Source organism: Chiroxiphia lanceolata, chromosome 2 (genome assembly GCF_009829145.1).
Source record: "Chiroxiphia lanceolata isolate bChiLan1 chromosome 2, bChiLan1.pri, whole genome shotgun sequence".
NCBI lineage: Eukaryota > Metazoa > Chordata > Aves > Passeriformes > Pipridae > Chiroxiphia > Chiroxiphia lanceolata.
The window spans coordinates 49,843,231-49,855,681 of record NC_045638.1 but is presented as its reverse complement, the minus strand read 5'-3'; positions in this window follow the sequence as shown (position 1 = coordinate 49,855,681).

The following is a 12,451-nucleotide window of genomic DNA, read 5'->3' as shown; positions in this document are numbered from 1 at the left end:
TGGTTATTTTGCAGATTTCTTTTATCCCGTATTTTTTTATTGAAACGTTATTCACAATACCGCAGTGATTTGAATATGCTCTTCATGATGCAAAATTTAATTAGATACTAACTAAGTAAGTGGTCCATTAAAATATTATTCAGATTGTTCAGGGAAATGTTTTGGTAAACATTTTCCTTGGAAGTTGACTTTTTGGTAAGGGAAATGGAAACAGACAAATGAATGCTGCTGTTTATTTTGTCTCTCAGCATGCAAAGGGTGAGATAGTGTGCATCTGAATTGCATCTCCATTTGCAGTGGGAGAAAGGACCTTGCCATTAGAGGAATCATAGCATCCATTTATTATGCAGTTCAGGTCTAGACTGCCTGTACTGTAGTCCATCAAAAAGTATTTTAGGGGAAAGACGCTCGTAATGAAGCTGGGAGCTCCACTGTTTGAATGATGATGATGACAATGCACGGCAGTTGCCAAAGCCACATAATACACATTGCTGGAATATGTCTCGTAAAAAAATTTGAGCTGGAAATAAAGATATACATTGTGTGTATTTAAGTATGGCTCCATTCACTAACAAGAGAGGCTTTAATTATACATGGATTTTCACAAACAAGTTAGTTCAGAGAGTGTTCAATTCACAAAGGTCTCTTTCTCTATACTCTGGGCTCTCTGTTCTAAGCAGTTTTGCAGCTATTGAAACAGCTGCACAATTTTTGATTTGGTCATGGATACTTTTAATGTCTGCATAAAATGAAGAGGAGAGGGAGGGAACATTTCTTTGCCAGCTCCATGTAGAAGAGTGAGCCAGCTTGGTATCTGAAGAATATTGAACCAGCCTGTGCTGACCTAATGGAGCTGGAAATCAAACCTCCCTAAGTCACATGCACAGTTTGATGTCAAGCAGTTCACCAAGTGGTAGTACATCCTTTGATGGCAAAAGGGAGGTAGAGACACTTGTTAAGTAGAGAAGTGAATTGGAAGAGAAAAGGTCAACAGTCAGAAGGCAAGAACAGTACGTGAAATAAAGGGATTTGCAGAAATGTCAGAAATACAAGAGAAGAAAATTTCTCTCTCAAGATAGTGTGCTGAAACCTTTAGACAGAGCACTGTCCTTCATTCCCCAAATAAACTATTTCAGTACCACAAGGCTCCTTTCTGCACTCAAGGACTCCCTGGTATGAAGCATCAGCTGCTTTCTGCTGACGCGTGGCCACAGGGAAGTACAGTCAAAGTTTTAGTTGTGTTCATGCACATACAGAGCATGGAAACACTGCTATTGAAGAAGCATGTTTAAAGCAATGCTAAGGATAAAGGGGAAATTGAAGTAGGAGGTAGAGCTCCAAACAAAAAGAACTCAACAGGAACTATTATTCTTTGATGCAGACTAGTAACCCTACTGTGGGAGAAGTTCATCCAGGAGTTGAACTGGAATATCTTAGGGGGATATGGAAGAAGTGAGCCCTTCAGCATTGCTAAAGAGATTTAATTGTTTTTCTGTGTAAAAGGACATCTTAATAGCTCAGAAAGGAAGCCAAACCCAAGTGATATTCAAGGTGTTCTGGGTGGGACAGATGGCTGCATCCAGGAAAGACAAAATAGTCTCAGGATACCTTATAGTAGAGACTGGTTTCTCAAAGAACTAACCAATTGGTTTTCTGGCAGTTGTGAAACCTGGTAGATTCTCCACCAGCAGAGTAGATGACACCTCATTTGTTAAGAATTTCTATCTTCAGGCTTACCTCCAGCTGTAGCGTCAGTGCTTGCATTGCAGCCTTTCCTCTAGGGCAGGAATAGGAACTCTTGCCTATCTCTACAATTGCTTATTTCTACAACACTTGCAAAAATGTAGCAACTTATCAAAGCAAGTAATGTATTTGCAATTATTATGGTGAGGAGGACAGATACATATGCATACATGAGTGACAACATATACATACACAGATGATCACAGAGCACTATCATACGAGTTTCATACCTTTGGAAACTAGATAAATTATAAAATTTAATTCCAAATAAAATAATTATGTTTGTCTCTTGGTGATCTGAAAGGTTGAAAATTTGAGCTGTTTGAAAAGTATCAATAAGACTGTCATAAATGAAGACTTTTGGAAATTATTTAGACATTTTTAATATTTTAGGCTTTTTTTTGCCCCAAAGTATTTGCAAGACTATCTTAGTATTGCCAACTTTGTGTTTCTCAGCCCATTCTAAAACTTCAATGAAAAAATTAAATGTAAATCTGAAAAAACCACAAGGCATACCTCTCCCCCCACCAAAAAAAAAAAAAAAAAAAAAAAAAAAAAAAAAAAAAAAAGAACCTCAACTATGGATACAGGTTTCTAGACAGTTTTTCCTCTCTCCTTTTCCAAGCTGTTGCAGTTGGAGTCTGGGGGATCAGGATGCCTTTCTGCCATAAAGATGGAATGCATGCTGCTGTCTCTCCATGTCCTCTTAGGTGGACAAGACATCATCATTTCTGGAAAAAGAATTTCCCTCCTTTACCTTCCCTGAAGTGAGTATGGAGACAAACAAAATCTGTGGGAATTTGTGGCAGTTGTGGGAGCCATTGAAACTGTTAGATCCTAGAATGCATTCTTCCTATGAGAGCCAAATTGGACAGGGAAAAACAAAACAGCATTGCAGGAGATGAGGGTGGAAGAGGTTACTATTAGCCCTTGCTGTCCATCTCAGGGTCAGTCCCTCCATCCCTCCCTTTGTCCTCCATGCAAATATGTTTAGCCAACAGGCACTTTCACTTGAAAAGAGAGAGCAACAGTTTTTTCCTGTGTGCACTGTTTCAGGTTTCAGCAGTGCTAGAGTTGTGCTGCTTTTAAATGTTTATATTTTATTCAGAAAGCTTAATTGGGAGTTTTTCCTATCCTACTGAAACTATGCATAGGCAAAGTTAAAAATATGTTAGCATTCTACCACTAGCAATTTTTAAGGCATGAGGCATCACAAATTCTCTTTTGAGGACCAGCAGTTGAGGACCATGATGAATGGACAGTGAAATTGTGCTTTCATTGCACTCATTGATGTCAGAGACGGGGGATTCCTGACCTTATCTCACTTTCTTTCTATGGAGTTTAATTCGGTAATATCAACCTTTTATGGTTTTTTAAGAGTAATGAAGTAATTGATGACACTAGAAACAATGCCTATTGTAATGTGTTTTGGACAGTTCTACCCCAAAAACAATCTTTGTAAAGCATGTGTGATGCTGCTGCTGACATGCCTGAGATTCCTGCTCATGATTCATCAATGGCTCAGATATAACTGTCTGAGATCCCACTTCCTTCCTTCTCCTTTCTTCTTCCCTCTTCCTCCCTGCCTGGCAAAAGTCCTCCCTGAAGGCACTGTATCACCTCTTTCTGGTACCTAGTGCTGCAGATGGGTATTACTCTGTAAAACTTGTTTCCACTGAACTATATAGTAAAAATGCCTCTTACTTTGAGCTACGGCTGTAGTGGTTTTAGTCTAGGCCTTCCTAGTAACCAGGTTGAAACTAGGGAAGTGGTCATGTCCCAGTATTCCCTCCTATTTTTTACATAAGCAAAAGTATAAATAAGAAGGAGAGAGAGGGTTCTGCCCTCTTCTCTTCTGTTGGACTTGAAGACAGCAGGTCCCTGCGTCCAGTCTCGCTTATCTAGGAGTGAGGCCTCCTATAGTCTGTTGTTTTCCTGATCCGAGTGGAGAGATCTGGTGAAGTGGCTTTCGTCTTCTTGAAGAAAGTATTAAAATTTTGGTCTGTTAGTTCTTTATTGGTTGGATATATCTGTTTTTTTTGTTTTGGGGGTTCGGGTTCTCTTTTCTTATATGTATATAGTGTTTTTACAACTGTAAATAAGTGTAAATAAATATATACTGCTTTGATTCTGTTGTTCTCAGTTCTCTGGTTTTTTTTTTCCTTCTCTTTCTCCTTTGCCCAGAAAGGGGGGCGGGGAGGAGGAAGGACGTTCAGTGTGGTTTGGGGACTTGGTGGGGAGCCAGGTCCAAAACTGCAACAATGGTTTAAACCAAAGGGGTTTCAAGAAAGGAGGTAGAGATATGATCAAATGAGAAGCTGCAGAGAACTCAAGGATAACTCAATTACAACCTCATTAAGTGATCTGGTCACGTGCCTTTCTGGAAAAAAAAAACCTGTGTGCCACTCAGCTTGTACCTACCCCTATACACTTCATCAGCAAAATGGTGGCTGTGTGCCAAAGGCATGTTTTCATCAGAGTCTAGAGGACACAGTTTCTACTGTAGGTTGGCACAAGACTCTTCCACAGAAACCACTGCTACACAGATTATGTAGGTACTTTTTGGGTCTGCCTGGCTCATTGTACCTGAGTAGCTTGGGATCCTATCATAAAACACTCTCACACTGAGGTCAATAGATGTTACAATTACTTCCAAGAAGCTATTTCAGTGCCTCTACTCTTTCAGTTCTTTCTGTTAACACCTCTTCCAGAATTTCTTGTGAGAGATCAAGCTATAATAGGAATGTGGAAATCAAGGTGTTGATCTGGATACTATTTCAAAACACAGGTCTTTGTATTAAAACTTAGGCTAAGTTATAAGGAAGGTCTTAGAGAAAAAAGAAAGAAGCATGAATCCATTTGCAAAGTCACTGTGCTTCATGGTCAGTTTCTTCTAACTACTTTTGATCTCAAAGATTGAGATGTGAGAAACTTTTCCTTACATCTCAGAATTTTTCTGGGGAGTTAGGGAAAGACACAATGTTGGCATGCAGCCATGTTAGGTAACGAGAAAGACGAAGGGCTTTGCAAGCCCTTACTTGTGGTGCTGCCTGTGTAACTACTTTAACATACTGCCACTCAGTGACAGGAATGCAGCATGGCAAGGGGAGGCGAACTTGGCTTCCATGAAGGGGTAGACATCTGCCATTAATCAGTTCATTTATTTTCACCCTACTGGGGGTGGGGGCACAGGGATTTGATCTGGTTTCAACTGGATTTGGTTTGTTTTTTACACAAATAGTTTGGGAATAATCTTTTTCTTCCTGTCATCAGAGTTTATAAGGCTAAATAATACTGGCTGAAGTCAATGTGCTTCTTAGGTTAAAGCCTTTTACTTGTATATTTACACACCCTCTTCAGGCATCTCTCCCTCATGTTTTGCCTGCAGCCTATTTTGTATTGAAAGTTGACTTTGGACCTGATATGTAGCTTGTCTGAATCTTATTGAATACAATGAAAATTAGCCTCAGAACTAGGGCACAAGAACTGAGCTCCTAAATTTTGTTTTGATTGTGTCTTGAGTCCTAAGCTATGTTCTCTGGATTTTACACTTTGTGAGCTTTCCAAGAGCTTGAATATCCCTTATATTTGGCACTGCCAGTGACGTGAGGTTTCCTGTTTGTTGTTGTTGTCCTGAGCACGAGGCAAATTACTTATCTCAGTTTAGTCACCAAAAAAAAAAAAGACATTTCACTTACTTTAGGTTTTATTTTCATCACAAAAATTTTGGACTAATAGGGTCTTCCTGATCTTTCAATCCAATTCAATATTACTAAGGATGACTGGGTAGAACACATTGTCTCTGTCATGAATTTGTCAAACTCTACATTAAAACTGTTCCTTCAGGACTTTACCCTCATTTTTCTTGTGGGAAAGCTTTCTTCTCATTGCTGTAATCAAAAGAAGAAACTATTATCATCTCTCATGTACATTTATTATGAGCAAAGCTTATTTTTTTTCGTGGTTGAAGCTCTTCTATTTCCCCCAGAAGCTATGCTGATAGGCTTCTAAAAGGCAGTCTTATTCTGTTTTGTTCCTTGCTTTAGTCTCTTGATTTCCTTTCTAAATGTAGGCTTAGACCCTGTCTTATTGTCTCTTATGGTAGAAAAATTATATTATCACTTAGAACAAGATTTATTTGGAAAGAGAGATTGTTACTACTACAATGTTGTCTCACTGATGAATAAAATGAGATCAGGTATCAAGTTTTGGGCTAAGTTCTATCTCTTTTAATAGTTTTAGAAATGATAGTAGTTAAAAGATCTCTTTTACTGGTGAGTGCTTTGTACTTTCCCACCATTTGCAGTAATAATTACAAAAGCAAGGGGTGGAATGTGAGGTTTTAACCCATATTTTATGGGTCACAAATGGGCTCTAAAAACACTGCAGTCTTGCAATTTCATCTAGAGATAATTATTAGATAATGCCAGTAGTAAATTATTTGCTGCTCATATACTTCCTAATATTCACTACCCACAGGTAATTATTCCACCATTTTAAAAAGAAAGTACATTTGGAACTATTAGCTATCACTTTTCAGAGTTGTACACACAATGAGCAAGCCATCGTCCCAGCACTGCAACCCAGAATAAGAGTCCTTATCTGTATGCTGTTGTTTCTTCATCCCTGATGCACCTCAGTAGAACTGTTCTGGGCTCACACTGATTTAGCAGAAGCCAGAACTTGTCTTTTTTTATTTTTGTGTCCTAAATGCACCTACATGTCTCCATCAAACACCTGGGCAGTTTTTGGTTCATAAAACCTGTTTTAGTGCCGCTGACTTGTTCAGACAAGTCCTACCAAGTATGCTAAAAACTCATACAAGACACATTTTTCTGTCTTAAAGTAGAACTCAAAGGCTGAAAGACAGGTCATGAAACCATTTTGACAGCATGAGCATAAAGGGTTTAAACTTCCTATTTCTTGGAAAATATTTTAAAAATAAGGAGGATTATCAACTTGCCTTTTTTACAAAACCTAACTCACTTGGTGACCACCGCATTAACCATTTTATTGCAGAGTAATCAACCACATCACTGCCTATAACTACATGCAGAGTAGCTTGTGCACTTTCTTTCTAATGAAAAGTATATTCTCTTTGCTTGTCCATTCCAGAGACCTCAAACCCACCTCTTCTATCAGGAACAGTGTGGCTAGCAGGACCAGGGAAGTGATTCTTGCCCTGTACTCAGCGCTGGTGAGGCCTCACCTGGTGTACTGTGTCCAGGTCTGGGCCCCTCAGTTCAGGAAGGATATTGAGGTGCTGGAGCAGGTCCAGAGAAGAGCAACAAGGCTGGTGAAGGGACTCAAACTCAAATCCTATGAGGAGAGGCTGAGGGAGCTGGGGTTGTTTAGCCTGGAGAAGAGGAGTCTCAGGGGACACCTCGCGACTCTCTACAACTCCCTGAAAGGAGGTTGTAGCCAGGTGGGGGTCGATCTCTTCTCTCAGGCAATCAGTAGCAGGACAAGAGGGCATGGTCTTAAGCTCTGCCAGGGGAAGTTTAGGTTGGATATTAGGAAGAAATTTGTTATAGAGAGAGTAATCAGACATTGGAATGGGCTGCCCAGGGAAGTGGTGGATTCTCCATCCCTGGAGGTTTCTAAGATGAGACTGGATGTGGCACTTAGTGCCATGGTCTAGTAAACATGGCAGTGTTGGATCAAGGCTTGGAATTGATGATCTCAGAGGTCTTTTCAAACCTGATTGATTCTATGATTCTATTTTAAATTATAATCAATTCAAACAAATTATTTCTACACTACCACATACCTGTCTGCCTCCCACAGAGCAGTTATCTTATGGCCAAGTAATTTAAATGACAAATTTAATGGTAAATTAAATTAATCCAAAACACACTCTTTACCTCCATGAAAGCAAGATTGGAAAGAAAAATACCTTGACAGTAGTTTCACTGCTAATGTATTGTGTTGAAAGCTCTGCATGAAGTTGGTTGTGTCACTGACAAAATCACTTAGAAGTAAACAGAAGTGCCAGGATAGCCTTGACTGAAGCATTCAATATCTCTGTTAGCAAAGGTTTTCTGCAGAACTTTTTAAAATATCTTATCATTTTTAGGGATGGCATCCAAAGGAAGATGGTGAAGGGCCTTGAGGGGAAGCCATATGATGTGTGGCTGAGGTCACTTGGTCTGTTCATCCTGGAGAAGAGGAGACTGAGGGGAGACCTCATTACAGTTACAACTTCCTCTTGAGGGAAAGAGGAGGGGCAGGCACTGATCTCTTCTCTATGGTGACCAGTGACATGACCTGAGGGAATGTGTGGTGGTTTGAAAAACCTTTTCTCTGGGATAGTAATAGTCTGTCCCACTGATAGTGTGTTTGATACTGGACCAATCAAAAGTTCACATGTGCCCTACGGAAATTACATACCCACAGAAATGGAAGAAAAGGTAGTGGAGATAGTTTAGAAGGTAGGTAGCCATGATCTGAGCCTGGAGGAAGCAGGGGGCCAGTGAGCACCTCTGGGGGCCAAGGGGCCCCAGCTGAGGCTACGGGAGACCTGGTATAGTGTCAAAGCTGGACTGGGTCCCATAATCAAGAGTTGGAAGAGTTTCCTTACTGTCAACAGCAGCAGAAGACATTGAAAGCGGCAGCGGAGCAGTCCTGAACAGAGACGACGGTGGCTGAAAGTCAAAAAGATAGCCAGTAGCAGTGAGATAATGTGAAGCACCGGCTGAAAGACGCAGAGATGTTCCTGCAGGAGGGAGAGCTGACAACAAAACAGAGGAAAACTCAACAGAGCTGGTTTGGGGGAAGACTGTATCACTTTTCCAAAACCCAGAGACCTCCTGAAGAGGAAGGGTGAACTTCCAAACCCTTAGGGAGTCCCAAAATGCAGCAGCAGCTAGAGAGAGAGAGAGAAAGGAGTTAAAAAACTCAGAGTCGTCCTGAGAGCTGAACCAGAATGGAATGCGGAGGAGATAGCCTTGCCCTCCACTGCTGCTGCTGCTGCTACCATACTGGCAAGCTGAGATAGAGCAGAGGAGCTCTGGTAAGATTGAACTGAAAGCTGCCTTAAATGTTCTAACCCAAGAGGAGTGAAGGTCTCCAAGGAAATTCCTCGAACGCTCGGGCTCGGGGTTGGAATTTCCACATAGTAAGAACAAAAATCCTGACTGCCATACTTAAATCTGCTGCCTTGGAAAAAATTAAAGACACTATCCAGGGCCACGAAAAAACTGAAATGAAGGAACTGTGGCCTGAGGAGTGACAGAAAGACTTTTCTCTTTTCTTCTTGGACTTTTATTGAAGAAAAGGAGAAATTCAGTTTAATGTAAATATATATATATGTATGTAAATAAACCTTTGTAAATATTTTCCCCTTCCCCCAATACCGAATGGTTGTGTTTTGTCTGAAAACTCTCACACCTGGAGTCTGTGTCAACACCAATGGTGCTAAATCTCTTCCAACTCTCCACATGAGGTGAGGAAGATATCAAGTCCATGCCATCACTAAACCCTCTCACAGGGGCAAATTGTGGGAGGGGGGCTTGAACTTAGAAATTTGATTCTTGGGAGTTTCAAACCACCACAGAATGGTCTGAAGTTGTGTTAGGGAATGTTTAGGTCAGATATTAGAAAAAGGGTTCTTCACCCAGAGAGTGGTTGGGCATTGGAACTGGATCTCTAGGGAAGTTGCCACTGCACCAAGTCTGATAGAGTTCAAGAAGTGTCTGGACAATGCTCTCAGGCAAATGGGTGTGATTCTTGGGGTGGTCATTTGCAGGGTCAGGAGTTGGACTTGATGCTCCTTGTAGGTCACTTTCAACTCAGGATATCCTACGTTCTGTGATCCAGACTTCTTTTCTAGGCAAAGTTTTTTTCAGTAGATACATCTACAGTATGATACCGCTTATGTTTTTATATTGGGATCTAGAGGCCCTCAAAAATAAAATAAAAATCCTTTAAACATATATTACATTGTGTAAAGCCTCAAAAGAAAAGAAAACACAAAACAGGTGCTTCAGTTCTGACTACCAGTAGCAATGGCTGAGTCACATTAATGAAACTATACTTATTCCTCAAAACTGAGACTTAAGGAGTTCCCCTCTACCGAAACCACCAAAACCAGTTCCTTATTAAGTGTCTTGAGAGTGCACTTTCCATTACTGAAGACTTGAAGAAAGTAAAGTAAGTCCCAAATCACGGGGAACTTGGTATTCATATAATCCTTTTTGAATTCCTCCTTTTTCAACAAGATTCATTGCTCAGGCACATACCCCTTACTGAAACTCCTGCTGGCAGATGGAGGGGACTTGTCAGAGCTCTGCCTGGAAGCTCACAAGGTATGCTGGCATGGTATCTGTGTTAGCATCTCTTTAACAACTACTTAAGTCATCCCAAATATTTTAAAGACTTGTCATTGTTTCTAAAGTAGATAAAAGCATCATTACATTTCAGGCTACCAAGGCTGCCTTCTTCATGAGTCAGGTGATGTTAAACACTGCTAAAAATTGATAAAGAATCAAATCGCTGCCTAATTTACAAAATAACAGTCAACTGACACCACATTAAAAGGCTGATCAGCCTTCAAAGTTATTGCAGTGTGTTTATTTTTTAGATCACTTTTAGCCTTTGAAATGTCAGGTGCAGTGATCCATCTGAGCTGCAAATGTGGATGAACACACAGAGCATTGTCATCCGTTTGGAGAAGAATTGAAAGCAATTCCACATGGATTCATTACAGAATTTATACCTGTTCTGCATAAAATTCATGAAGAACAATGTAAACAGCCAACCTCAGTTCTATAAGTTCTACTAACTTTTGAGAGGATACCTACCTTTTGGCTAACATTTATTCAGGCATGCAGTGAAGTCCCCTCCTGGCCCTTTTGTTGCTGAAACTCTTGAGCATACAGCCCTCAATACACTTTTAGAATCCTAGAATCATAAAAAGATTGGGGTTAGAAGGGACCCAAAAGATCATCTAGTTCCAACCCTCCTGACATGGGCAGGGACACGTTCCACTATACCATATTGCTCAAAGCCCCATCCAACCTGGCCTTGAATAATTCCCAGGATGGGACAGCCACAGCTCCTCTGGGCAACCCATTCCTGTGCCTCATCACACTCACAGTAAAGAATTTTTTCCCAGTTTGTAATCTAAATCTACTCTCTTTCAGTTTAAAGCCATTCCCTCTTGTCCTATCACTACATACCCTGGAAAAAAGTCCCTCTGCAGCCTTTTTGTAAGCAACCTTCATGTACTGGAAGGCTGCTCTAAGGTCTCACTGGAGCTTCTTTTCTCCAAGCTGAACAGCCCAACTCTCTCAGCCTGTCTTCATAGGAGAGGTGCCCCAGCCCTCTGGTCAACTCTGGCCCTCCTTTGGACTCATTCCAACAGGTTAGTCTTGTGTTGCATTTCTGATGCAACTCTGAAGCCATGTATGGTAATAAACTTTTAAAGGAAGAGGCTAAGCCGAGTTCCCTAGAGCCACGTTTGAGTTCCACAAAAGAGCTGGGCTTCTGCAGCCAGAGGTCTCTACCAATAAGGCATTCATGCTCACCAATTCTGAGTACAAAAGTAGCTGGGAAATTGATGGATTCTGGGAATATGCAGCCAGTATATGGTTTCTGTAGAAACCGATACTACTTGGGACTTGTGATGGCATTACATGAGCGTTTCCACTGATTATGCAATGTCTTAAATGGAATTTCTTGGAAGATTCTGGTTGTTACTGTTTTTTCTTGCACAGGCTCATGCTGTACAGTAGTAAACAGCTGAATTTCTTGACTCCAAGTGAGTGCTGAACACTGCATGGGAGAAAGCAAAATTATACTGAAGTAAAAAAGTGGAAGAGTGGAGAATCTGAAAGTCCTGTCAAAGCTGAAACTCTCAGTATGGATGGCAACTGAAGAAGGCTTTAAAAACATTTCACTCTGTCACTGCAAAAAGTGGGTGTCAAAAAAAAAAGAAGAAAACAAGGCATAGTGCGATTTCATTTCTGAATAATTTGACTTTTTAATAGTTTTCTGCTGACTGGGGAAACAATGATTAACTATAAAGACATACACCAGACGTAGTCTGGTGTGTGGTGAATTTTAGAGAATCATCAAGATTGGCAAAGACCTCCAAGATCAAGTTCAACCTTCTGCAATCATGTCAACTAGACCATACCCTTGCAGTGAAGGAATTTTCTCAAATACCCAATTTGAACCTCCCCTGGTGCAACTTGAAGCCATTTCCCCTTGCCCTGTTGCTAGTTGCCTGGGAGAAGAGGCTACACCCATCACATATATGACTTCATCTCAATTGTAAGGATAGGCTGGAAATTGTTTTCCACAGTTGAATGGTGCACTGTAGTTTCACTGAATAAAGCAGAGTAGAAATAATTCAAAAGAGTGTCAACTATTTTATTTTATGGAAAACCATATTTTTTTAAAAATCTGGTATACCATTTAAACATCCTGTTATAGATGGGTTAGGAAATTTTAAAATTATGTAATACAAAATACAATTTTTTTCTTTCAAACTAATTCAAAGAACCATATTTTTGATCAGTCACACAGAGAACAGGTAGAGAATTCATGTAGTCATTTTAATAAACATTTCCTAAAAACTACACTAGCAAGACTAGAATGATGTATACAGAATGAGGGATACAAAATTCTGCCTTGACAGATCTGAAAACATCACAAAAACTTGTTATTAAACGTGGTTAATAGATTGAAGATACAACATTTGTGA